This window comes from Cebus imitator, unplaced genomic scaffold, assembly GCF_001604975.1.
Source record: "Cebus imitator isolate Cc_AM_T3 unplaced genomic scaffold, Cebus_imitator-1.0 Scaffold38, whole genome shotgun sequence".
Lineage (NCBI taxonomy): Eukaryota > Metazoa > Chordata > Mammalia > Primates > Cebidae > Cebus > Cebus imitator.
Genome location: NW_016107353.1, coordinates 3,174,583 through 3,202,104, shown reverse-complemented (window position 1 = coordinate 3,202,104; position 27,522 = coordinate 3,174,583). Strand labels below are relative to the sequence as shown.

General features: G+C 53.7%; 1 protein-coding gene across 8 annotated transcripts in view; it reads left to right on the top strand.

Moving 5' to 3' along the window:
• Positions 1-5,286: 5,286 nt before the first annotated feature.
• The window catches only part of LEMD1 (LEM domain containing 1), a 72,413-nt gene continuing 50,177 nt past the window's right edge, over positions 5,287-27,522 (top strand). Inside the window, exons 1-3 of one of the 8 annotated variants that reach the window (XR_005199644.1) lie at positions 15,867-16,924; positions 17,900-18,058; positions 20,812-20,970. The gene's annotated coding sequence lies outside the window, so the exon portion shown is untranslated. Of the gene's footprint in view, positions 5,794-11,743; positions 11,832-15,866; positions 16,925-17,899; positions 18,059-19,808; positions 20,180-20,811; positions 20,971-27,522 lie in introns of those variants that run through there. The other 7 variants (XR_005199640.1, XR_005199643.1, XR_005199645.1 and 4 more) reach the window with 7 other exon arrangements.

Sequence of the window (27,522 nt, the reverse complement as noted above, 5' to 3'; positions counted from 1 at the left end):
TGACCCTGTCAACACCCTCATTTTGAACTTCTGGCCTCCAGAACTGTAAGACAATACATTTCTGCCATTTTAAGCCACATAGTTTGCAGTGCTTTGTTAAAGCAGCTCTAGGAAGCTAATGCAACAGCTGAGTGAAGAGGTCAAATAAGCATTTGGATATGCAAGCCTGGGGCTTAGGGGAGAGCTTGGTTTCTAAAGCCATAGGAATAATATTGCCTAGAGAGTGAGTTTGGGAGAACTGAGAGGAGAAAAGAGCCCAGGGAGAGGCAGAGGAATGACCAGTGAGGCAGGGGGGCCGGGAAGTGTCTCAAGGGAAGAGTTGGAAGGAGAGAACCATCAATTATGTCACACGCTCATGATGATGGGTGAAACTGAACTGGGTTCAGCATTTGGATTTTACAAGATGGAGACTGTCGATGATTTTGACAAGAGAAGTGTTAGCAGGGTGGTGAAGACAGAAGTCAAACTGGAGTGAGCTGAGGAGTGAATAAAGGTAAGACAGTGTAGAGTAATTACAGAGAACTATCTTGAGCTTTGCTGTGAAATGACAAAAAAAGGGCTATTACCTAGAAAAAGGTGTGGAAGTCAGGAAAGTTTTTTTTTGTTTTTTTTGTTTTTAAAGGTAGGCAACATGAAGGCATGCTTTTCTGTATGTGGAGGTGATTTAGGGTTGAAGGAGAAACTGATGATTCAGGGAAGACAGGGTATAATTTCAAGGAGTAAAGTCATAGAAGAAGGGAGAGTGGATGGGATCCAGTGCAAAAATGCAGTTAGCCCTAGATAGGAATGGAGACTTTTCCTCTATTACAGCTGCGGGGAAGGCGGAGAACATGAGTAGACTGTGTAGATGGGTTGGTGGACTGGGATGGGAACATGAAATAATTCTCATCTGTTTGCATCCATTTGTATTTATTACATCAACGAAGTGTGAGTTGAGGGATGGTATTGGAGGTTTGAAGAGAGAGAGGGCCTGGCCCAGTCAATTGAGAGAGGAGGTATGAAATATTCTTCTGCAAGAAAGAGAAGAATATACCAGGGAAGTGTAGGATCTCATACAGAATGCTTCCTTTCTGTCCCAACCCTTCCACCAATACCACTAGATGTGAGAGTCCAAAGGGTTTTTTTTAAAAAGACCTCTAAAGTTCCCACTGATGTTATGCCCGAGAGTGTGAGGTGACCCAGCCTGGTCTCCGTGTGGCTGAGAGAGTGTCTCTTTGTGCTGGCTGATGAATGGCTGCCCTGCACTGTCCCAGGACCTCAATCCCTGGACGGTAACAGGAGAAAGCACGCTCCCCTCCTTAGGCTATGCACCTTCTGCTCTCAGCTTTCCTTGGGGCCACAGGGTGCCCGGGCAGGTAGCTAGCTCACTAAGCCACAGAAGAGCAGCACTAGGTCAGCAGATCAGGAGTCTCTCCCTGCCCTAACCTCTCTGGACAGGATGGGGCCTGCTGAGGGCTGCCCAGACCCATGGCCTTTCCTCCCCATGACTTCTGCTTTGTCCCCACACATCTCCTATTACCTGCAGGCGTTTGGATCTCTCAGTAGAAAGTGAGCCTGCTGGGATGCTATTTACCTCTGTGACTGAGGGTCTGAACTGTAGAATTTCTGGGCTGGAAAACATCTCACCTAGCCATCTTCACCCTTGCCTGAAGAAACGGCACAGAGCAAACCTTCAGGCCAGCATCACTTTCTGAAGGAGACTATGATTTTCCTCGATAATACACCTCGGTGCTTCAAACTACAAAACTCCATTCAGTTCAACAAAAGCGTATGGAGTGCCTATTTTAGTGTTATTGTTTTGTTGTTTTGCATATTATCTCATTAAAGTATTTCATTATTTATTTTGGACAGTTAATATATGCACATGGTACAACATCAGAACTGCTTAGAGGTGGAACCATGAAAGTAAGTGTCCCATCCACTCAGATCCCCTTCCAGAACTATCTATCATTAGCAGTGTCTTGTGTATGTTTCCATAGACATTCCACACATATACAATTTCATTTCATCTTCAAGACAGCCTTCTCAGATGGATATCTTTTTTTTTTTGAGACTGAGTCTTGCTCTGTCACCCAGGTTGTAGTGCAGTGGCATGATCTCAGCTCACTGCAGTCTCTGCCTCCCAGGTTCAAGCAACTCTCCTGCCTCAGCCTCCCAAGCAGCTGGGACTACAAACCCGCACCACCACTCCCGGCTAATTTTTGTTTTAGTAGAGACAGGGTTTCACCATGTTTGCCAGGCTGGTCTTGAATTCCTGACCTCATGATCCACCCACCTTGGCCTCCCAAAGTGCTGGGATTACAGGCGTGAGCCACTGTGCCCGGCCAGCTCAGATGGATATCTTAAATCCCATTTGGCAGATGAGGGAACCATGGCTCAGAAAATGCTCAGAGTGTGTTGGTGACAGTGGCAATTCCCATCGAAGTGCAGCTAAGTCCAAAGCCCAAACAGTTTCTGCTATAACATCTTCCCAAATCTACCATTTAATCATTTCCTTCCCTTCCACCACAGCCACTCACATCAGCGGGTTGGCTCCAGAACCTGGGTGTGCAGGGCCCTGTCCTAGGTGCTGAAGGCTCTGGTAGAGCCAGGGGATTACTTAGCTCCTATCATCATGGGCTCATGGACGAGCTGGGAGACTAGCAAATACCTGAAGTCTAGTACAGAAAGGGCAGGGAGCCACAAATTCTGCTGGCCAATGAATCTGTACATGGCACTAAGCAAGCCACTGCCCCTTTCTGACTCTGTTTCCCTATCTGTCCAAGGGAGATAAATTTAACTTGCAGGGCTCTTGTGAGAATCTAGGTCTAGTAAATGTACTAGGAAAGCATACAATCCCAGCACATGGAAAGGTAGTCTAGCCAGTGTTATGGATAGCTTCCCCCAGATGAATGCCAGTGGTCACTGAATGAGGCGGTGAACAGAGTGGCGCAGGCCACTGCAGAGTGACAAGTTGAAACAGGATGTTGTCATCTCTGTTCTTTATTTTGGGGTTGTCTTCAGCAGGCACAAAGTTGGTCCAACTGCAACCGTCAGAGACTACAAGTAAAATGGCGCTGCAGTGTAGGGTTGGGCTCAGAGAGAGCAACACACAGGTGAGCCTCTTTCAAAACATCAGCCTTTGGAACCTGGAGAAGTCTGCCTGGATTACACCTGCAAATACAATTCTGGGCAGCTCTCTAGTTCCTGCAGGTCCTTCCCAGGCCCACCTCACTCTGTTGTGTGCTCTCTCTCTGCAAGTTGGACGATTCATTGCCTTCTCATGAGCCAGTTACTAGCAGGTCAAGGGCCTCTCTACAGGTCTCTCCTAACCAGAACTCTTCCCTTGCCCCTCACCATCCCATCTTCACCCAGCTTTCTTTCATCCTTTAGATCTCATTCCTCAGAGAAGTGTTTCTGGGCTCCCTAGGGAAGAGTAAGAGTCCCCATTATTCACACTCTCCAAATGTCTCCTGATTAGCTCGTATTACACTAGTCAGTCTCCATCTTGTCCACTGGACTCTGCATTCCAGGGGACTGGGCACCACATGCACTGGTTCACCTGTGTATACCCTCAACGCCTAGCACAGAGCCTGACATGGAAGGCATGCCACATTATTGTTGAATGAATGGCTGAAGTTAGTCAGTCCTGCCTCTTGGGTTCAAACCTTGCCTGTACCTTGGTTTAGCCATTTCCTGACAATTAGCACCTTTCTCACTGGTATAGCACCTCTGGCTCCAGTATTTGTTGCTTTTTTTTTTTTTCTTACATGATTGTCTCATCTGGATCTTCTTTTGCATTCTTTACACCCAGCCCGTGTCATGGCAGGGGTGGTAGTGGTGGGAATCCTACATATTTCTTGCTGAATGAATGAATTCTTGGCAGGAAGCTGCTTTGAACCAGAAGGTATTTCCTTCCAGGAAGTTAATGAGCTGTCTGCCAAGGTGGGCCAAAGGAAGGTCCAGGAAATGAGTAACGAGATTGGGCTGGAGTTGAGGGGGCTGGAGAGAGGAGAAAAGCAAAGATCCTTAGTGCCATCTCTTCTTTGTCATTGTGTGTGGGGCAGGAGATGGGCCGTGGTCACTGAAGGGATCCTCTCCGAGGGCTCTAAAAGATCTCTCTGACTGAAGAGGACTGGGCGCAGGTAACCGACCCCTCCTGCTCCCCCACTTCCGCCTCCTTGGGAAGGGGGCGTGGCGGGAGAGGAGGAAGGATACTGGGATCTTCGGCCTCTGGGCCTCTTTTTCCCCGGTATCTCCGTCCCCGAGACCCGAGCCAGAATTGGGAGGGGAGAGGGTTGAGGCCGAGCCGGGTGGCGGGGGAGGGGTGGCGCGGCCAGCAGGCTGGTGTCCCCTGGTGTCTGGAGCCGAGGCCCCGGACTCACGGCCCCCGCGAAGCGAGGCGAGCCGGAGCTGTGCAGTGAATGCAAAGAGCCGGGCGAGCTCCCAGCCCGGCGCCGCCGACGGCGTCCTCAGCCACAGCCCAATGAGAAGAGAGCAGATAATTTATTCTCTAATCCTGGTTCGGGTGCCCGGCGCTGGCGAGTGGCGGGGGTAGGAGGGGTGGGCCTCCTCTTCCTCCGTCCCCCTCCCCCGCCCCTGCGGGCTCCCGGCCGCACACACACACATTTCCTGACAATTAGCGAGCACACCTTGGCCGCGCGGCCTCCGGCGGCGGCGCCGCAGCTTTTGTCTCCCGCCCGCCGGGCTGCGAGGTGCGGGCGTCTGGGCGCGAAGTTGCCGCTCCGACTCGCTGCTCCGGAATGCCGGACGCCCGCGGCCGTCGGGGGGGGCGCGGAGGGCGGGGTGAGCTGGGCAGGCCGGCCCCGGGGCTGGGGGGCCGCCAAAGAGAGAAGAGAGACAAAAGTAAGGCAGCGCTGGCCCCTCTTCCTTTGTTATAACCCTGAGTGTGTGCGGGCGTGAGCGCGCGCGGGAGTGTCTGTGCGCCAGGGTGTGCATGCGTGTGTGTGCATGTGGGCGCAGTGTGTGCGCGCGTGTGTGCAAATGCCTGCATGTGTGTGTGCGGGTCGGGACCGGCCGGGGGCGGCGGGACCCGAAGGCGCGAGGCGGCTTCGCCCGAATGGGAGTTGAATCGCGTCCCGGTCTTTCTAGCTGTGCCCGGAACTCGGGCGTGCGGGCAGGTAGCCGTCCCGCTCTCGCCAGCTCCTCCGAGGACTGAGCTTGGAGTTTGTTCACAGGCTGAGCCCGTGCTGGGGGTGTCGCAGCCTGGGCCAGGCCTGCAGGGGTGGGGAAGGAAGAAGCTCCCGCTGAGGGTCTGCCCCGACCGCAGAGGGCGTACGAGGGGGTCTCCCGGCACCGGCACGGTGTCCATGCTGCCACGGGGCCCCCTGAAGCCCTGGTAGAAGCTTGTGATAGGCGTTGGGAGCCCGGGAAGGCGCGAGGCTGTGGAGGTGGCTCGTGGGGCCATGGAGGGAGTCGGGGGCGGCGAGACGGAGTCCGCCTAAATGCCAATTCCCTGAAGTTCAGCGCATCGGTTGTCATTTCCTACCTTAATGCATATTTATGCCGCGCCGAAATAGGCTTCATAATTAACTCCCGGAGTCATCCGCAGAGGTTAAAGGGACCCCGAAGATTTGTGCATTGATTGGGTACCACGGCGGGGTGTGTGTGCGCGCGCGTGTGTGCGTGCGCCCCGTGCGAACCCATTGAGAAGAATAATTATTTTTCTCCACTGGATGCTACAGCAGAGAATCGGACAAGGAGGGAAGAGAGAGATTGGTGGGTGGGGGGAGGAGAGAGAGAGAGAGAGACAAAGGAAGTGAGTGCGAGAGGAGCCGGCTTAGCATCTGAACTGTGAGTACTGAGCGAAAACAAATAGGCAGAAAGTGCTGCGAGTTGGCGACCCCTTGGCCGGATTGGGGGCCCGAGAGCGGCGGAGGAGGACTTGCCTCCCTGCCCCGGGTTTGGCTGGGCGAAGAGGGGTCCCTGAGGCACGGGCGGACTCCAGGATGCGGGTTCAGGCACTCACCTGAAAGATGACCGGGGACGGGCTGCGTCAACCGCCGCCCTAGGTCGACCAAAGAGGAAGCCCCCTCCCCGCCCCCATTGCCTTTGTTCCTTTTAAAGGATTTTGCCGCTGGTGAGATGGGGGGAGTGTAAGAGGGAGCTCTAGCCTTGGCTCTGGAGGTAGCCGATCCTCCTGCCCCGCTGAGTGAAACCCGCTTGGAGTGCCTTCTGCGTTTCCTTTACCCCATGGTTTGGAGTGGGATGAGGCAGGGGCTGTAAATGGGGTAGAGATCAGGGCTTTGTGACACCTGTGCATTTGTTTGGCACTAAGAAGGGGGAAGCAGAGGTGTCTGGTACCCTTGGAACAGAGGGCCCCACGAGACCCCAGCTTGGGGGCCTGGGAGAAACCACGTCTGTGGGCAAAACCAACTCCAGTATATGTGGAGGCAAACATGGTCCCAGGCTTAGAGGGGACACCAGCTAATTCCCACACACATCAGAGTCCTTCCTAGCCATTGTGTCCGTGGGGTCTATGTCTGGCAGGACCTCTTGGCCATAAACCTGCCTCCCACTGCCTCCCCTCCCTGGGGCCCTTGCATACCTAAGAGGGGCTGGAGCTGGGAGCCCAACCATAGGAGGAGCCCTGGCCGGGTGGGGGCCCAGGAAGGTAGCTAGGCGAGGATAGCTGCTCTCTTTCCTGAGAAAGGGTCCATAACAGGGTGCCCCCAGGGAACAAGAGCTGGCCATCCCTGCCAGTTCTGAGCTGGTCAGGAGAGGGCGTCCAGGGATCCAAGGGAGAGCCCTCCCTTCTGACCAACATTCCACAGCCTCTGTTTGAAACTGCTAGTATACTGCCTTCCTTTCTTCAGCCCTCATTAACAAATTCTTCTTTTGGTCTGATTTAATCTTTCCTGATGATTTTTTTTTAACATACCTTCATCTGCCAGTGAACAACTTATCTCAACTTGAGCCTTAAGAAGGGCTTACTTTAGAGGAAAAGTCAGCTCTTCCGAGGCTGGGATGGGAACCCCGGGTCAAAGAGCTCTAAATTGAAGGGAAGGGGATTGTCCTCTAAGAAACCCCCTTCAGGGATAATTTTGGTGGCTTATGCCTTCCAGGAGGACACAATTGAGGCCTGGGGCTGCAAATAGCTTTTATAGCTCAGTCACTCAGTTCCACTCCCCGTTGCCCCATTGGGGCTGTCACAGAGGCAGGAAAAGAGGATCTCTCTCACACACAGACACACACACACACACACACACACACACATCACACAACACTTCCTCCAAATGGTATTGGGCACTCTCTGAGACTCAGGACCGCTCCCATTGCTCATACACCACAACCCCCACCCCGTGCACCCCATCCCCACACAAAGAACACTCAGGAGGTCTCAGAGCTGGGGACCACTGTCCTAAAGGCATGAAGAGGAAGGAGAGACCCTCAACTAGGGAGGATCAAATTCAGTGTAACCCTGGAAGAGGTGACCTGGAGAAGACCGGGTGGCGGTGGGGGAGACCACAGTCCCGCTGGCGTGACTGCTCTGAATCTCAGTCACATGCATATGAACCTGTCTTCCCACTGGACTGCCTGCCCGGCCTAGCACAGCGCCCATCCCACTGTATGTGCTTGGTGCATGTTTGATAAATGAGTGGCTGAAGCCATGAGTCCCTGAAGCCATTTTCCCCACCCTTCATTTATGTCTGCCGCCTCCTCCAAGAGGTACTCCACAGGGGCTTGGGAGAGCCCAGCTCCATAGCTCTTTAGGCTGGGGCACCATCACCCATGTGGGTTGAGGAGGGGCGTGGAAGAAAAGGGGTGGGGGCAGGAATAGTGCTTGGGCAGACACTGAGACATCTGGATATTCATAAATTGCTCAGGTTGAAATGCATGTGAGTTTGCCAGTCACCTATTCTTATATTGTTCTTTAACAGCTTTATTGACTGAGAGGCAAAACTGTGGCCTGGGTCCTGGACTTGGAGAGGCTAGATTCTTGTGACACAAGAACCTCCCTGTGTCCTTCCTCCCACAGCCCAACCTTGGAGCTTAGTGGCGATCAGATGTGGAGGCTGGGGGTATCCAGGCTGCAGAGACTCCCCCAGCTTCTGCCTGTGTTTGCTCTCCTGCCCCTAGGTCCCTTGCTATCTTTGTTGCCTGGGACTATTGCCAGGTCTCTGTCTCTCCCTTCCCTAGGAGCCCAGGGCTGCCAGGCTAGGACCTCCCTCTATCTGCCTGAGATGGCTCAGAACTGAGGCTCCTGGAACAACTAGAGAAAGCCCTTGGTTGGGGGAAAATTGTGTTTTCCTGCTCAGTGGAGCATCGCCCTTCCCACTTTTTACCCCAGGGGGTTGGGGGCTCCCAAGCTGTTAAATGACAGGGAACCTGAGCTGTCCATGCTTTGGCGTAGAGATGGAACCTGGGAGCAGAGGGGACTGGAAACTTTCCATGGAGAAAGGCTACCTAGTAGCCTAAAAATAGGGAAGTCAACCGGTTCTCCGTAGCAAGCACACTGCTGGTCTAGTGCAGGTCTGGACAATGTATGTGGGAGCCTGCTGGGTCCATCTTCATGAAACTAGTCTTCTCCTGGGTTGGTTCTGGGCCAGGGACTGCCCATCTCAAACAAAACTCCAAATCTGCAGGCTCGTTTGGGGCAGATAGCAGAATTATATCCCCTGAGGCTCTTTGAAGTTTCAACAGTGCCTTCCCATCCCCATGGTGAGTGGAATTAGATTTCCAGGCTTTGCTCCCCACTCACACCTCACAACCTGTTCTAGCCCAGGGACTTTCTTCCCTGAGAAGACAGGCATGAAGGAACTCCAAGCACACCACACACCAAACCTGAAACATAGAGCTTAGATCGCTTGTTCTTGTTTCCAAGCTTCATCAGCCATTCATTCATTCATTCATTCATTCAATGAATGTGTCCCTATACCATTCGGCCAACATTCATAGAAATAATGTGAAATGCTTCTGGTTTAGTCTTTTTGGATTGGAGTATATGTGGGATGATAAAGGCAAGTGGCTTTTATTTAGTATCTTTTTAATGTCGTGGTTCTGTTCTGCCATGGGCAAAGGCAGGTCTGCTGAGCTCTAAGTCCCTGCAAAGGGTACGTAAGTCTATGAAAGGCTCTGAGAGGACAAGTCAGCTCTAATGTAGTCATGAAATGTCAGAGCTTTTGGGACCTTAGGTTTTATCTCACTTCCAGGTGTAAGGATCGCGTCTACATTAGCATACCATTTATTGAGCAGCTACCTTGTGCCAGGCAGTGGGTCTGAGATGCGGCTGTGCACCCTGTGTTTGATGATCCCCGGTAACAGGGAGCCCACTGGCTCCTGTTGAATAGGACTTTTTTTTCTTCCTTGGACTGAGCCCAGTTTGCCCCCCCGCCCCTTCCCTCTGTGTCATTCTCTGCTGTGGAGGGGGAATGGTTCACTGTTCTTGCAAAGGAGTTCTGGCTTAGCCTCAGCTGGAGCCATCTCCAGCCAGCGCCCTGATGTGGGCTGAGGCCCAGGTTGACTGTATGCCCTTGAAGGAAATGGTGGGACTTGGGGCTCCCTAAAAATGGAGTTGCTGCAGCCTGCTCCCCAGTGAAACAGGCTTTAGTTTTCTTGCTGGACCTGGCTTCTGCAGCTTGTGCTAAGATTAAGGGACTTGTTACTAGAGAGGAGGGGAGGGCACACCCACCAGCCAATCAGGCCAGGGACACCTGAGGTCACTTGTCCCCAGCCCTCCCTCCGCCTCCTCCCCCAGAGCCCCTCAGCTGTCCCTGCTGCCTCTGTTCTGCCTGTTCACCTCTGCTGCCACTTCTCTTTGTCAGCATTCTTCTTTTGTGGCTCTCTGCTTTCTCTTTCTCTCAGGCTTCTCCTACCCTCTCCTCTAAGAGCAAACAATGCCCATCCAGCCAAGTTGTAGCCTCCATAAACCTCAGTTTTTTCATCTACCAAATGGGAATAATAATAAGACTTTGTGTTACCGAAAGATTATCGTTAAGGGGGACCTAGCATGCATAATACAGCTTTCACTAAAAAAAAAAAAGTTTCTTTTCCCCTTCTCTCCTTTTTTCTCCTATTGAGTTTTGTGTACATTTCCAACTATCACCTCCGTCCTCTTCTTCACAATTTCTCTCAGTGTCTCTGTTCTGTGTCTCTCAGTTCCATCTCCCCCTCACTCCTGTTTTGTCCCCACCTCCTTTTATTCCCTCCTGGTTGCCTCCCTGCCCACCTCCCCACCCCCAATTCCTGCCACAGGCGGCAGGGCCCAGGCTGTGCTAACAGCAAGGGCAGGCAGGCAGGGTGACTGTCTCCACTTCTCATTAGAGGTCCAAGAATGTGTGGAGTCATGAGGGACAACAGGAGCCAGTGGCAGGAAGAATGGGGCCTCTGTTGGGGCAGAAGAAGTTTCCCAAATCTGGCTGAATGGGAGTACCTGAGGGCCAGGGAGGGGTGGAAACTCCTGAAGCTGAGAGGAGGCCGCAGGTGGTAGGTGTGGGGGATGGGCAGGGCTCTAGAGTTGGCCACTATGGGAATTCTTAGCATCTGTTGGCATTTCTGGGGAGTGCTCAGACCTCAAAGGTGCCTGCCTCTCTCCCTGGAGTGGCCAAGGAGGAAAGGGATTCTGGGTGACTGAGCAAGGGGAAGCTAAAGAGAAAATGTTCCAGTGGCCCTGTGAGGTGGCCCTTACATACCATGGATGTCCCTTGGGCTGCCCGGCCCCAGTTCTCACCACCGGCAAGCTGCAGAAAGGTTGTGGGTGGCCACAGAGGACACTGGAATTGTGGGCATGGCCCCAGCTTGAGGAGGGGGCGTCCTTGGGGTTCTTGCCCAGCAGTGGCCTTTCACTGCCCAGGTGCTCCGGATTGGAGGGAGCAGGGTTTTCCTTGGGAAAGGAGGCGAAGCTTGACCTGCTTCCTCTTCCTCCGTATTCCAAGTGAGGTTCAGTCTGGCCTGAGACGTGATGGCTGTCCCCACCTCCACCCCCAGCCCAGTCCTTCTGGTCCAGACACACCTGAGAGAGACTGCCCACTTCCAGAGCTTATTCCAGGCTTGTCTGGTGGGCTGGGTCTAGCAGGCAGGCCAGGGGCTAAGCCCTTCCTGTGCCCAAGGATAGGCAGCTGGGATCGGAGGCTATGGGGATCCATGGGCAGGACTGGGTGAGGATGGGTGGATGGGCCAGGCTCGAGCTGGTCCGAGGAAGGAAATGGAAGGACAGACAAGTGCTGACCTTGTCCTCCCAGAGCAGGGGAGTGGTGGGAGCGGAGTAGGGGGTATGAGTAAGGAGAGGAACCAGGGCTGTGGAGAAGGGGAGGGTGGCCAGGCAGGAGAGGGGGCCTGCAGGGAGCCATCTCAGGTCTCCTGCCAAAAATTAAACCATAAAAAAGCTGGAGGGGAGCGGCAGGGGAAGGAAGGAGAGAAAGGAGGTGGGGAGGGAGGGAGGGACCAAACGGCCCCTCCGCACCAATAGCCCGGCAGGGGGACATGAGTAATACATGGCTGGTTCAGAGGGAGTGAGATCAAAAGCCAGTAGATACAAGAGGTTTGTGCTTCACCGACCAGACAGCCAGAGGCTCAATGAGACCTTTGTTACTCAGGCCCAAGTCAGGGTTGAAGGAATACCTGACTGCCCCGCCTGCCCAGCCCGCCCCCACCCCCACCGTCCTCAGGGCTGGGGGAGGGGCAGGTCACAAGTGAGTCAAGTTGAGTTGGGCACAGCTCAGCCCTGGCCGGTGGTGGGCGGGCAGGGGAGGGAAGAGGCCTGCCCTGGCTGGGGCGTGGAGCTTCTGAGGGGTGAGTGGGGGAGTGAGTGGCTGCCTGGAAGGCAGGAAGTGGTTCTGCGGGGAATTGTGAGGGAGACTTCGAGGGAGAGGGAAGCTTGTTGAGCCCGCCAGGTGAGCAGCCCCTGGGACCCCCACCCCCTGGCCCAGCATCCCTTGGGAGGGAGCTGAGGGCATTCTGCCTAGAGTCCATGGCTGGCCCCAGGAGAGAGGAAGGAAAGGAGAACCAGAGGGGGCTGGGCTGGGGTGGATGACCCAAAGTTCAGGTGGGAGGCTGCAGGATGCCTGGTTGTTTGGCCCTGAAGGTTGGGCATGGCTGGAGTGTGGAGGGGGGTGCTGTGCTGTGCTGTGCTGTGCTGTGCTGTGCTGTGCTGTGCTGCTGTTGGGGAATGCAGGATTCCTGTCCAGTGAAAGCAGGTTGCTCCAACCAGGGTAGTGCAGAGAGCCAGCAGGTGTAGCCCTGGGGCTGGGGGTAGAGTTGTGGTGAGAAGGGCAGCTATTCCCTGGCAGAGGCAGGGCCTGATCTGGGCCTGTGGCCTCTTACCATCCTCCTGGGGGCCCCTGGGAGAGGTCTGAGTCCCCTGGGCTTTCCTGAGCCTGGACTAGCAGGAGCCCTAGAGGCCCACTTCTCTGAAGCTGATGCCCGCAGCAGACCTGGCACAGGAGAGGGGATGGGGAATTGGTACTTGTGATTAGAACACACCTTTTCCAGGGCCCTGAGACCTTGGTTCCCCTCAATCAGCTCTTCAGTCCAGTCCTGGAGATGCCTGTCCCGCCCAGGAGAGCCGCAGGGCACTGCGCACCCCTTCCACAGCCTCGATAAGACTGCTACAGAGTGAGCTGCCCTCAGCTTGGGGAGATTTCAGCTCCAGCCCTCTTTCTGCCTCCAACCAGGTCTGGAGATGGAGATCTCACTCTCTAAACTATGTAAGAATGGGTGTTGTCAGTAACCACCAGAATGGTCTGGGAAGAGTGGCCCAGCCCCCACCCTGGGGACACTCAAGAAACCTATTTACCCCTCTAAACAAAGGGCAGGCCCTCATCTCTGCCCTCCTTTGCCCAGACCCTCCTTTGCCCTCTGTGCTTCCAGTGGCTGGACGAGAAAGGGTTAAGCTTGTAAGGAGGGAGCCTAACCTGCCCCCCTCCACCCCCTCCAGCCCATCCTGGGCACTGGCAGCAGCAGCCCTGAAAAGATCCGGCCTTATTCTTTACGGGAGGGGTAGTTAAGGACCCTGGGTTGGGGGCTGGAAGCTAATTAAGGGAATTTGAGGAGGTCCTTTATGGCCTGGAAGCCACCCCTCCTCATACCCTGGAGTGAGGACCGTTGTGTGAGGCCTTTGTAGGGCAAGAACTGGAAACTCATTACCGGGATGGCTTTAGTGCAGGTGGTGGAGGATGGTGAGAGAATTTAAACTGGGGGGCCCAGTCCTGGAGGGAGGCAGTGTGGGTGGGTCTGGGGTGGGGGGTGCTGAGAAAGGGGAGTGAGGGCTTCTCAGGTACCCCAGATTCTCGCTTCCCTGTGAGATTCCTGCCGCTGGACCCCTCCACTCTGCTGTGGCCTATGGCTTTTCATTCCTATGTGATTGCTGTCCCAAACTCATGTAGGGCTAAAAGCCATGGGCTACAGTGAGGGGCAAGCTCCTTCTCCTGCAGCAGCTGCACCTCCCACGGGACCAGGTTTGGAGCCAGCCACCAAGGGGCACCAGAAGGAGGCTCTGCTTAGGGGTGGGGCATCAGGGGATGTGCTAACCTGGGATGGGGCTAGGCTGTGTGACCTTGGCCAAGTCACTTCCCCTCTGGCCATGTTTCCTCACTTTGCAAGGAAGAGACTGGGCCGGTTATTCCAGAGGGAGATTCCCTCTGAGGAAGGAGGGAGACCCTCAGGGTGTGCCGAGCTTTCTGAATTGATTCCTTCCCCCTTGCCAAGTTACTGAGGCCTGGCTCATGGCAGAGATTTGGAGGCTGGAGTCAAGGGCATCAGGCCATGAAGACTTGGGCCTTTGCTCAATGCCTCCAGGAAAGCTTCACTCTTTCACTCCTTTCTCCGAGGTCAGCTTGGAATCTGCAGCCTTTTTATGTGTCAGGAGACCTCTGGGCTCTTGCTGAGGCTAAAACAGGAACACTCCATGCTGGCCCCGAGGGGAGAGGAGGTATCTGCAGAGTGAAACTAGGAAGGTAGCAGCTCCCCCGGGTGGCAGGCTGGACTCCAAGGTCCCTAGCTCCTGGTGTGCTACCCTCTCCTACTGAGGTGTGTGAAGGGCACCTGCCCTCCTCCCCCTGCCCCTACCAGCATCCTGCTTATCAGCTTGCCTGGCTCCTCCCTATGTCTGTCTCTGCTGTCCCTTTTAAATTAGCCTGACTTTATCCCTACCAGCCTGGAAGATTCCAACAGGTGGAAATAAAGTGGGCAATCTGGCTGGGTTGGAATAGGAAGCACCCTTGTGCCCCACTTTCTAGCCACCACCCCACCCTGTTCCAGTCCCCAGTCTAAGACAGACCATTGAAGAATCATAGAAACTACTAGATTTGGTATTGACAATCAGAAGGCAAGTTTCTTATAATATCTCAGAACCCTTAATTGAGCCAACCAACATTTACTGGGTACCTACATGATTCTAACCACCCTATCTGTACTAACTCATTTCATCCTCAAGGCAGTCCTATCTACTATTTGCCCATTTTACTTATGGGAAGTCTGAGGCACAGGGAGCTGAGAAATTGGCCCAAGCTCATATGGATAGGAAGGAGCAGAGCTGGGATTTGAACCCATGTGGTCTGGTGCCAAAACCTTTGCTCCTAGCACATTATGCTGCCTATGGGGAGAACCAACACCAGTGCATGGTAAAGTACTGTGAAAACCAGGGGGTGCTGCACTCGCAGGAGAGGTGGTTCTAATGAGGTCTCTATTGCACGGCCACAAATTGGCCCTGTGGCCCAACTCCAATCGCCCTTTGTCCATCACTGGTTTTCCTTTTCCCACAGGAGGTGGGGAGGAGGGGGGGATCAGAACAATAGGAGAAGCAAAGAGAAAGCCCGGGCCAGCTGGTTTTTTGCTGGGGCTGATCCAGGCCACTTCCCCTCCTGCCCCAGCTTAGACGGTGAAAGAAACAAGGCATGAGAATTGGCCAAGGTTTCTTACTAGCCCTCTGGGTTCTCTCGCTCAGAGTTCGGAGATGACTGGCACCTTCCTCCATCTCTTTCATTGTCCAGCTGCCCTAGGCCCAGAGTGAGCCTATCCTATTCCCTACCCTGCTCGGAGGCTGTTCAGACACCTGATTTGCTTCCCTTAACTCCTGATCTCCTAGCTGGAAAGTCAAGTTACAGCCATGTCCCTGTCCTGCCTCCTGCAACTGGGCCTTTCCCAGGAATCCTGTACAGTGTGTCCAGGTGGGTCCCAGCACTGGGCTGGGCCTGGGGGCAAGGGTACAGATGAGCCATTCCAGAGATTATACCTCTGTAAAGCTCCAGCAAGGCAAGACACTTTGTAGGGATGGCTGAGTAAGCGTTTGTTGAAGTGTGAACTGGGAGGAAAGAGGGATGGGGTAAAAGAGGTAAATTACCACTAGCAGGGACACAGAGCAAGCCCACAGCTCAGCAACTCTCCCAACACAGTCCTCACTTTGCCGGGGCTGGGCCTGGGATGCTTCTGAGGTTACAAAGGTGGATCTCTTTTCTATTCTTTGTCTGCTGCCTACTGCCAATGGGACAGGCGTGGAGAAGATATACAATTATATATTTCACGTAATTGTGCAACTACATTGAATAAGCAAGCTGCCCTCATGCCCCTTCTCCCTGGAGGATCCACAGATCAGAGGGCTGTGTGTGTCCTGCCCCCTGCCTGAAGACGGCTGAAACTTTATTCCCAGCAATCTAAGTCTTTTTGTTTGTTTGTTTGTTTGTTTGTTTGAGTTGGAGTCTCACTCTTTCGCCAGGCTGGAGTGCAGTGGCGGGATCTCTGCTCTCTGCAACCTCCGACTCTGGCTCATGCTGTTCTCCTGCCTCGGCCTCCCAGGTAGCTGGGATTACAGGCATGGGCCACCACGCCTCTACTAAAAATTTTCTGTATTTTTAGTAGAGACAGAGTTTCACCATGTTGGCCAAGATGGTCTCGACCTCCTGACCTCGTGATCTACCCGCCTTGGCCTCCCAGAGTGCTGGGATTACAGGCGTGAGCCACTGTGCCTGAAGTCCTTTTTACAGTCCTCAGAAATATGCAGCATAAGGCCTCCCTTGGGAGAGTGGGCCCATGTTTAACAACACTGAATTCAGATGACTCTCTCTTATTGTATTTGTTCCATTTTTAGTGGAAATAGAGTTTGACTGCTAAGCCCTAGTCCTTTCTAAATATAAAGACTATTGGGGGTAAAAAAAAAGTCTCTGTCTCATCTTTCGAAAGTTTGATACTAAAGTTTGACCTTTGGGGTTCATTCTGGCACTGACAGTCTGGTCCATGAGGTTTCCAGCTGCTGCTGCTACCCGTCACGTTGCCCACTCTTAGGGTGGGCCAGCCTCTGCCAAGCCAGGCTGGAAAACCCTGGGTGCAAGCCACAGAGACATTTTAGGACCGTTGCTGTTCTGACCCCTCCAGCTCCCAAGAACCTCAGAACCACTGAGAATGCTTGGCTGCCCTTGCAGTCTGAAAAAGCGGAGGGAACTTTCTCCATAGGTGGGCAAGCAAGATACAAGTGGGGCTGGCCTGGCAAGCTAGGATCTGTGGCCTCTGAAGGCCATTGGGGGCAGAGAGGGCCTTGACCTGTGATTCCAGGGAGCTTGCTGAGCCAGAGACTGGAGCTCAGGCTCAAGCAGGCCAAGAAGGAGTTAACCTCCAAGGAGAATGCTGGCTTCTCCCAGACTGGAGGCCTGTGCCCAGCTTTGCTGCTGCCAACTCTGGGAAGAAGTCCTGGGATCTGTAGTTTGTGCCACCACCCACCCCTGGCCTGCCTGTTTATCAACACTGTCTTGTAGACTACAGTTCCCAGAAACCTGCAGAGGCTAGGCTTTGGGGGAAGGGGTGGGGTAGGAGGCTCCGTGGCGGCCAGAGGGAGAGGGAGAGGGAGGAGGTGGGGAGAGAAAACCCAATTCACCCCCTTCCTTTTTAATTCTTTCTCCTGGTGTGTCTGCTCCACCGCCCGAGCTAATCCCCCAAATCCGGTCTCCTAAGCCGCAGCTGCTTCCCTTCGCAGTGATGAATGGCTCAGGGAGGGAAGGTGAATTCATATTTTAATTACTGAGGCGCGGTGCTAAGGGAGCCGGGGAGGGGGTGGAGGGCTCAGCTTTGTTCTAGAGGCGCCGAGGGCACACCCTCCTTACTGGGTCACTTCTTTTTTGCCCTTTACCTGGGGTGGGGGGTGGCGAGGACTGAAGGTGGGGATTGCCTTGCTGAGGGCGCCTCTGCTCTCTGCCTTGGGACATGAGGGGATGGGTCGTGGGGGGCTCAATATCCCTTTTCTTGTTTGTCAGAGAATTCCTGGCATGTCCCAGCACTTTTAAATAGCTTCCTACCCTTCCACCCCTCTGCCTTCCACTTTGATGGACATTGCCAAAATTCGAGACGCCTAGGAGTTTGTGGTCTGCACGCCTGGGGCCCTGGATTTCTCTTTATCTTACTTTCTGGCCTGCTCTGAGTCCCCTCTTTCTCTTGGTTCTTCCACATGTTCATGCTGCTTCTGACTCACTGCCCCATTTTTGCCAGAGGTGCAAGGGTTGGAGGACCCCGGGAGAGTATTTGGCACAGAGAGATGTGGGGGTCAGGCCAAGGAAAGAGATCAGCAGGGAGGCCAAGGAACCTCCTAGTGGTGGGGGAGGACGCGTGCTCTGTGGATTGGCATCTCTTCTGCTCGGCTCCACAAAGGTGGCTGGGCAGAGCATCGTCTATGCCCCAGACCCCAAACCATCTTGGACCTGAGCTGGGGAAAAGTCAGAGAGGAGGATGGGGAAGAAGCCAGGGCCAACAGCTTGCAGTCAGTTGCAGCCAACTGTGTGATGGCAGGAGGTTTGTCCAGTGTCCTCCCCGCCTCTCTGTCCTATTCTGGGCTTCTGGGGGCTGTTTTTCCATTCCTTAGTCCCTCCTGGACTATGGGCATGGAAATGGAGTGGGAGGGTGGGAGGGGAGTTCCCATGATGAGCACTGATGAGTGGGGAGTGGACCCAGGCTCGAGTCCAGACTCCTCCCCCTCAAATAGATGCAGCAAGGGGAACTGACTTCCCCAGGGAGCCTCCAGCTGGTACTGAAGCCCTCTGCCAAGGGTGAGGGGTAAAGACAGGGAAGAGAGTCGACAGGACTCCTGCCTGGGCAGAGCAGAGAGGAGCAGAGACCACAGCCTGGCAGAGGGACTCCCCAGGTACCTGCTGCTGGGGACTCTGAGGGAGGAGTGGGATTCACAGCGGGCAGGGACACAGAAATGGGTTGGAATTCTCTGCCCCATGTCCCCCCACTTCAGGGGCTGGCCCAGCGATCTGTGTGCTGCAGACAAAGCCCAGGCAGCCTCTGGGGCTTGGAGTTGTGCACCTTACAATGAGGACCCTTTTAGAGACCCTGTTAGAGAAGAGGAAGGAGAACCAGAGCACTTTAAAGCAAAGATCTGAACAGAATAGACAGACCCCCTTTATTATACTTTCTGCCCTTAGATACAAGGCCCCAGGAATCCCACTGAGGCAGCCAGCCCTTGAACACCTCTCGGGAGTCAGGCTGCAGCCCCTAGCCCACCTTCTGGCTGGTTTCATTTGCTCTCCTTTCCTTTGATGTGTAGGTCCTGGTTCCTCTGACCCCACACTCCACAGGATTTTCTTAAACTCCCCAAAGGACCCTGGGGAAGAACGGTCACTTAAGGGGGCATATTTTGCTATTTTAAAGGGAAGAGGATCAGTGCACCCTGGGGCCAGAGACCCAGAGACCTAGACCTGTTGTGGGGCTGCCACCTGCCTGGCTTGTTTTAGTTGTGAGTTTCTTCCCAGATCAGCCTTGTTGTGCTTGTCAATTTCTAGCCATATATTTTTCAATAATCATGGGAATGCTTTGTTGATCATACCCTTAACTTACACCCCCAGCAAGAGAAGTGCATGCATGACAATAACTGATTACGAGGAAATCCACCCACCCTCCCTCCCTTCTTCCTGATTAAGTTAGAATTCCGAATGCCTTCCAGCCCCTTAGGTTTGGGGTCTTAGTGTTAAACCTTGCCTAACCTCCTGGTACACTGAGATGAGATAATGAAGGCCCAGAGAGATGTAGCCACTTGCTTAGGATGACACAGCATGTCAGCATCAGAGCCAGGAATAGAACCCAGGCCACCTAAGTCCTAAATTGGATCTGTGTCTCTCTCTAGGTTTGTCGCAGGAGGGATCCAGGGATAGCTGCAGTAGATAGATCTAGAAATATAGTAGTTGTGTCTCAGCTCTGTCTATATATATCCTGGAGGTTGCTCTCTGCTAACTATATATACTCAACCAGAGTGGGTGTGTAAATGGTGCTGGAAACCGGGTTATTAAATAACCAGCCTACCTACCCATGCTGACTCAAGCTGGGCCTCCTGCCCATCCAGCTGGTCAGTGGAAATGCATTGCACCTATTAATTACAGCTATTAGCTGTATTACCAGGGTGGTGAGAGGCTGAGGGAGGGGAGAACCCTGACAGGACTCCATAGGGCACTGTGCTTGGTGTGGGCCACAGTTCTGCGTGGAGAAACATGAAGGAAGTTTTTCCAAAAGGGCGAGGTTGGCCAGATCAGTGGAACTGTCCAGAGAGCCACCACCTGGGCCATGCCGCATTCCTCAAAGGCAGTGAAATCACTTTGCACATGTGCCTTGCTAGGGGGCCCAGGGCATTCTCTGCAATCCCCATTGCATGAGGGGATGGGGAAGGGAGGCGCCTCATGCTTCCCTATTCCAAACCCCTCCTGCATAGCCCTGTGCCTCCCTCCTTCCCCGCAGCACTTGGGCTTTACTCACCTGCTTGCCCCCAGTGTTACTCCTGGAGAGAGAAGTGATTCAGACCAGGCCGGGGCCTGACCTCCACGCAGGGCGCTTTGGTTCCTTTGTTCTCAGCTTCTCTGCTTGAGTGACTTGAATGCACTTCTGCTCCCTTTCAACAGGCCCAGGGGCAGAGGAAGGGCAGAGAGGTGAACTGGAAGAATCTGCAGGTGGCTAAGGCTAGGGAGCCTAAATGAGCCTTTGGAGAAAGGGATACTCTTGCAGACTGAAGCTGAGCTCCCGAAGCTCCCTCTCTTCCCCAGCCAGACTGCCACAGATACCAGAGTGGCCCCTGGCTCCTGCTGAGGGCCGGGTCAGCCAGAGGTGAGGGACGGTGTGTCCAGCTGGGGCAGATCCAACCTCAGCCTCTACCTCAGACTTACTTATGTGCCAGGGAACAAACCAAGTCTTTTTGCCCTTTTGTATTTACCTCCCAACCCCTTTGCCCAACATAGGTGCTAAATAAAAGAGCCTGTTGGCTAAAAGAACTCTCTTTGCTGTGTGTTCTCTCCATGAGGAGGACTGGGATTTGCATTGCTCTGAGCAATCAACGGAAGTGCATGATCACTCCCTACAGGCGCTCCTAGGGTATCAGACAACGCTGGGTTGTTCAGGAGGGGAAGAATCTGACTCAGTCTCAGGTGTCAAAGTAAGGCTACCCTGGATGAAGGATGGAGGAGGGCTTGTCGTGTGTGCGGCCTGCAGAAGCGAGTGGATGCCCCCAGATGGAACCTGTGTAAGGTGGCACAAGCCAGAGCCTATTTTAAGCCCGCTTGCTTCCTGTTTCCCAACCACAGGTGTATGGGGATGGGGTGAGGCAGAGTGGGTGGGAGGGGAACAAAGGAGGCAGCAGCTGGGCTTTCTCTTTTCTCCCTTGGACTCGCCCAGTCTCCAGTGTGAGGCATGACATCAGCTCCACACAGATCAGGAAACACTGAAGTTTCAAAGAGCTGTTGTTTGGAGGCCGGGCTCCTCCCCAAGCCGGTGTGAGAGACCTAGCAGGGCCGCCTCAGGGAGTGGCCTGGACTGGGCCAGACCCAGAGGGTTCTGGGAGCATTAACCCCAGCTTGCTTCTCTCTCCCCGCCTTTCTCCTGCCCCTCTCCCTCCCCTGCCTCTCCCTGCAGATCTCTGGTGAGTGTTCCCCCAGCCTGGCGTAGGGCATGCCCCAGTTCACTTTCGCCTGCTTCTGTGGTCTCCATGGCTTCTGCAAAATGAAGAGGAAGAAGGAGGAAGTTCACAGAGAGCGGGAGACGGCGGTGTGAGCAGAACCAGGGCCCCTCCATCAACCCCAGCAGGTCCCAGGCCTGACAGTGCCCGCTTCTGGCTGGGGCTTGGAGCAGGAAGCCGTGTCTACATCTTAAGTCTTGATTTAGCCGGTGCTCTTCTCAGCCTGACTCACCTGAGGGCATCAGCCTCCCGTGGGCCTCCCAGCCTCCTCATGCCCACACCCAGTAGCTTCCAATTCTCAGACCTCCTTGGAGAGAGGCCCCGGCCACACAGGGGAACCCCAGGACCTGCGGCATGCCTTCCAGAGATGGAGAAGCCCCAGGGAGGCCAAGGAGCGAAAGTTCTTTCCTGCCCTGAGAGCTTCGGGGGACTCTTCTTAGGGTAACCCGCACGAGGGATGTGCCGCCTTGGGCTAGGAGGGCTGCTGCTAAACGGGAAAGTGGCTGCTCTTGCAGAGAACCAGCAGGCCTGACCCAGGAGAAGGCCTGGGGCGGAAGTATGAGACAACCGCCCAAGTCCAGGATGGAGACTCTCCTGGGACTCCAGGACCGGGGACATGAGTCCTTTTCCAGCCCCTTCCCAGCATCCTCCTGGGCCAGGTGGGGCCAGGCCTGAGGTGGCCAGTCCAGGGAGGAGGAGGGCAGAGGTGGCCAGCGGCTCCGTGGCTCCCTCTGTTCTGGCCCTCCAGAAAGCAGCCCTGACCCTGTCCCTGACCCACCCGTGATCACGATCACGATCCCTGTGCCTCCTTGGCAGCAGCACAGCAGTGTGGAGGCCTGTTCCCCAGGCCCTGACCCCCGTCCTCAGGGACTTCTCGCTGTGGCCAGACCAAGGGGCCTCTTTCCTGGACTGAGCTGTGCCCTCCCTCCATTCTCCTATCTCCCCTGCCTTTTTCTTCTCTCCTCAGAAGCCATAGAGGGGACTACGTTCGTCTGTGGTGCCTTCAGGGGAAACTCTTGGGGTAGGGGGATCTGTAGGACTTTCCTTGACTTTCTCCCTCATCTCCCCACCCCCGCCAACCTTCCAGCTTCAGTCTCTGCCCTTACCCCCAGCCCATTTCCAGGAGGTAGAAAGCAAAAGAAAAAAACATTTCCTTCCCTCTTTCCTTCCTTCTTCCATCCTCTCTCCCCCCATTTTGGCATAACAGCCTTTTGTCTTTGATCCTGGAGTTCTCGGGGCTAGAAGACGAGCGGACAGGAATGCCAGTGGCTAAGATGCTTCAGGCAGATTCAGGCAGATTCTGTAAGCCTGTTCTCCCTCATCAGGGAACTTCTCAGCCAAGGAGCAAAGTCAGATCCCCTCTAGCTCCCCAGTGACAGGGTAGCCCTCTGACAGGTAAACAGGTGACCTGGGTAGAGACGTCAGGGCCCCAAGACAGGAGAGTCTGGGCTCCACTTTCCTTGGAATGTGGGCCTCTCTGAGCAATTAAGGAGAAAAAGAGGCTTCCTCGGTGGGTTTGTCCAGAACCCCAGAGAAGCAAGGGCATGTTCTACGCCGGCAGCCTCTGCCTGCCCAGCTCATGCCCATACTCAGGGGCCTTTCCTGTGCTTTGGGCAGATTTGGTGGGATCCAGATTGTCTTTATAAGGCTTGAGCACAGCTTGGGTTCCTCCTTTCATCCTCCAACCCCTTCCTTTGCCCCTACCTCCCAGCCCCAGCCTTCTACAATCTGTTATGTCCTTTTATATCCAAAGAATTATAAACAGAAGTCCTTCCCTCAAGGGAACAGCAAGATTCACCAATAAAGGCCAGTGGGGTCACAAAGGACAGGAGAAAAACTCCCTGGTTCTTTGTCCTCTTGGATAGTAGAGGCCTTGGCTGAGGCAAAGAGGTGGGCAGAAAAGTTACCTTGACTCAGAGGCCGGAGAGCCGCCTGGAGGGCATATGTGTCCCTAGCGGTCACCTGTGAGGCTGCAATCCTAGAGAAGTCACTCCTGTGGCAGAGGATGAAATTGTATCCCCGGAGACTCAGAGGTATTGGGTGTTCTGTCCTGACCACACGGGCTCACCGGGAAGAAAGGTCAGGAAAGTGGAGAACGAATGTTCTGGGGAGTAGGTGGCCGAGGAGAGCTTCCCCCACATGCACCTCTCAGAATTTGGCAGGGATTGTAGCTGCAGGCCTTTGGCAGTGAGCCTATCCAGAAAGCTTCTTCCCCTGGGAGAACGCCCTTGGCTCCAGAGGGATACTGGATATCTTGAGCCCTGGCTTTGGGAACAAGGGTGGAGTCCCAAGGTCAAAGTGTTCTGAGTGGAGGTCCAGTTGTCCTCTGCCTCCAAGCCAGTGGCCCCTTCTTCACCCAGGGCTGAGGTTGGGGCCAGCACTGCAGCTGATCTGAGTAGGAGGTAGTAGCTTCTAGCCAGGTGCACCCCAACCCCACATTCTATTGTCCCTCAGTTTCCTTCTCAGAGAAATGGGGACTTTGCTTCTTTTAGCATCTCGGGAGGCAGTCTGGACACCTGTGCCCATCTTTATGCCCTTGGTACAGGGAAGGCCAAAGCAGCTCCAACATCCACAGACCCTGTACCCTGGGGCTCTGACTTCTGGCCAGGCTTCTGCTCCTTCTGGGGTGGGCCTGGCTGCCTTGCCTTCCCATCCTCTCTCCATGGCTCTCTCCAAGAGACTCCACCTTGGGGGGGGGGTCCTGCGCTCAGGTGCATGGGTAGATGATTCTGTGGAGGAGATCAGGCCTCTTATTCTTGCTGTGTGAAACTGATACTTCCTTGCAGGCAGGTGGGGGGGTCTTAGCCTCCCTGGGCCTCAGTTTTCTCCATCTGTAAAGGGAGGACTTCCCATGCCTATGTTCCCTGTTGGGCTTTAGGCTGTTAAATGGAGTATCAAGAAGTGTGAAGGGTCTTTGTGACTTGAGTGTGGTCTGGGACCCTGGCCCACAGGACCCAAGGGGCTTCTTGTCTCAGGTTGAAACCTTTTTATTAGAATGTCATTTCCTTCTCTGCTCCCAGGGAAGGGCTTTTTGAATGTAGCATATGGATTCATAGAAATATATAGGGAGATTGTTATTTTTAGAAAAAAAAAAAAGCAATAATTAACTAGCTGAAATATACATGAAGTAGTAGAGTGGGATGCAAAGAACAGTGAGCTGGGAGCCGGGTCTCCTGGGTTCTAGCCCTGCCTGGAAACTAATGACCACGTGACCTTAGATTAGTCACATCTTATTTCTGAGACTCAGGTTCCTCAACTATAAATCGGGGTTACATGAATGTCCTCTTAAGTCCCCCTTGGAGTCCAGGGCTCCATGAGTCTGGGAAGTTGAGCCTCAGTGGGTCATAGGGTTGTGGAATCAGAGGGTCACAGGTTTCCTGTGCCCTCACAGATGCCTTCTGTGCAGACAGCAAATGTGTGGGGAGGGTGGGAGGACATGGTATGGAGGCTCTGAGAAGTGAGGGGGATGGGGGAGTGAAAGGGAAAGGCAAGTCCCCCAGAGCTTCTGCTAGAATCCTCCCCTAGCCAGCGCCCAGGTTCCCCTGCAGCTCTGCCTCTCCTCCCTCCCACAGCTAGGCCCCAGGGGAGTAAGTCTGTTGGCCTGGACTCTGACTCGAGGTCCTGTCTAGCTCATCACAGGCGCCACTACGTACACTCTCGCTTTCCCTCTGTCGCATACACACACCATGTCCACCTCCACCACCACCACCTGCAGACAGATGCTCAAGCCATGCTTTATAGATCTCATGGACTGGTGCCCTGCCCCAGTTATGTAACCCATGGGCTTCTATTTGCACAGCTCCTCATGTGCTCATCTCCATGCTGCTCAAACCACCACACCTCATTCCTTGCCTTCTGCAAGGGGAAGTGCCTCAGGCTGGAATATGTCCTGTCTACAGACTGAATGTGCGTTTTGCCCAGTGGTTGGGGATGTGTTGGTGGTGGAATGTGCTGGTGATCGTTTCTGGATGGAAAGCCACAGCCCCCCAGTGTTCTGCCGTGGCTGAATCCTGACCTTGGCAAATTGCCTCCTCTCTCCCAACCTTCTCCATAACAGGTGGCAATGAGTCCTATGCCCTCCCTACCTCACAGGAAAGCATGCATTATAAAGGGCACACTTATCACATGTGCCCAGATATGCTTGGAACTTTTGGAGACAGATACTTGGTTCACAACCGCGAAGATGGGCTTTCGTCAGAGAAGGAATCTTTGGGCTGCTGAGTTCAGTGGGCTCCCTCCAGGCTGGTCCAGGAAGTCTGGTGTTCCTCCTGAAGGTGGCTGCTGTGCCCAGCAGGTGATCAAGCTGATAATACCACAAGAACCAGAATCTGTTCCCAAGGAATGAACGTTCTATCTCTCTGACCCAAAAGCAAGAACAAGAGAGAGCCGTCACCACCATCACCCTGCTCCCAACACAAACACAGCCCCCCAAGTCCATGTTGCTGACAAGGGTGTCTGGCTCATCAGAATGAATCCTCTGGATCCCCAGGCCATCACTGGAGTAGTCAGTGCCCACTGTGTTGGGGTTGTTGTGGCCAGCCCGCCCGGGTTCCCTTCTCTAAATTTCCATGGGATCAGAACTATAATCATGAAAAGGAAACAGAAAACTTGGCTCTTCACAGGGGAGCCCAGGAGGTCAGGACCATCCATCAGGAGGGTGAGTGGTGGCTGCCCAGGGCATCCCTGCAGGAAGTTGTCTTGCTGAGGAAGAAATTGCAAAAGCCAAGAGCTCCCAGACCTGGGCAGCTCAGGAGCTGGCAGAAACCCTCAAGTCTGGAATTCAAAGGTTTTCCTCATGGGCTGCTGGTCTGTCTCTTTCCCATTTGGGGCAGCCATCTCTCCTCCTTTAGCTCATTCCTGTGTTCCATCCAAGGGGCGGGAGGAAGGCAGGAAGGGGAGATGGCAGGACCCAGACAGATCCTCAGGACTCTCCCAGCCTCTGTTGCCACGGCAACACTGCTATTTTTATCCCGTTTTTCATGATGCTCAAAGCTCTAACTTTTTCTGTTCCAGAGAGGCCAGGCTAGCTTCTGCCCTCATCCTTCAACACAGCATCTTGTCCCAGAGGTCTGAGGATGGGAAAGAGTAGTGGAGAAAAGGGGAGCCCACTAGGTCACCCCTCAACCAGGGGGAACTGTTTGATGGGGTTTGTCTCTGCCCTTTTGATCCTTTGGTTTTCTATCTGGCTTAGGCACCCAGGTTCATGTTTTCTAGGAGATCAAAACTCCCCATGGTCTCCCTGAGAGACTATTCTAGAGAAAAAAGAGCTGCCACTCAGGATGGGTTTTTCCTACACAGGTGTGACACTGGGACCACTTCTCTTCTTGGGAAAATGAGATTTCATTCTGAAGAATGTCCTGTTGGTATAAGCCGTGACCCCTGACCTCTTAAAAGATCGAGAATTAAGTTTGATTAATTAACAATCAGATTCACTGGGAAATCGAAACCAGCACTTCCCTTTCTTCTGTCCCTCCACCAAAGAACTGGAACAAATGGCTCCATGTCTTTGTCCAGCCTTTCTGCCCAAAGCAAAATAGCACATATTCTCCAAGTTGTAAAGCAGATCTACTCAGATGGCCACATTTCTCAATGTTCTTGAAGACAGGGTCTAATGAAAGGATTTCTGTTCTTTATCTGTCTGTTCTCTCTGGCCCAGCTTCTAGTCCTTTCTTTATGTCCTGAATCCATGGCAGTGGCAGGAGACCCCTGAGAGTCAATGGTGCTAACGTTCCCCACCTATATACCCCTATACCCCTATGTAGCTTATTGAGACTGGGACTCAGCACCTGGGGTGGCTATGTTGAGTGGGTATATTTCACATCCTCAAGACCATGACCCTGGAGACAGGTCTGGATTAACTCTGAAGTAGCAATCTATATCATGCTAAACCCCTGCACTGAGGTTCTACTTCGGCCGAACTGACTCTTGGATGGTTAATTTTCCTGGGGTGGCTGGGACCCATTTACTAAGCCTCTAATTGGTTTCATTTTGGCTCAAGTTGCATGGTTTCCCGAATCTATGCACCTGGAGTAAGCACTTTTCTGGTTGCCACTGAAAAGCATGCCAGCAAACGCTGCTCTGTTAATTGCTGTAATAAACAGACTTTATTATATCCCTTTGCAGTAAATGAATTATTTTGTCAGGGTAGATGGGGCATCCGTGTTTATTTCACACTGTAATACACTACAGCAGCAGAAGCTAAACATTTGTTTCCATCAACTCTGCTGAGAGGAGGGAGATTGGAGACTGGGAGGAACAGTCAGGAGGATGGACATAAAGTGAGGTGTTGGGGCCAAGAAGGAAGCTTTGGAAGACACTCCGGGCCCCTGGAACTCTGTGAGCCTCACTTGTGCTATCTCTAAACTGAAGGAAGCCAGGCCTCCTGCCTCTTACCATCTCAGAAATAATAGTGAGATAAAGCCAGCTAGAGTGGGTGGGTGTGGGGAACAGGGAAGGTGGTTTAGGATTACAATATGATCACGTAGTCTTTTTTTTTTTTGAGATGGAGTCTCACTCTTTCACCCAGGCTGGAGTGCAATGACGTGATTTCGGCTCACTGCAACCTCTCCCTGCCAGGTTCAAGCAATTCTCCTGCCTCAGCCTCCCAATTAACTGGGACTACAGGTGCGCCCTGGCTAATTTTGTTTGTTTGTTTGTTTTTGTATTTT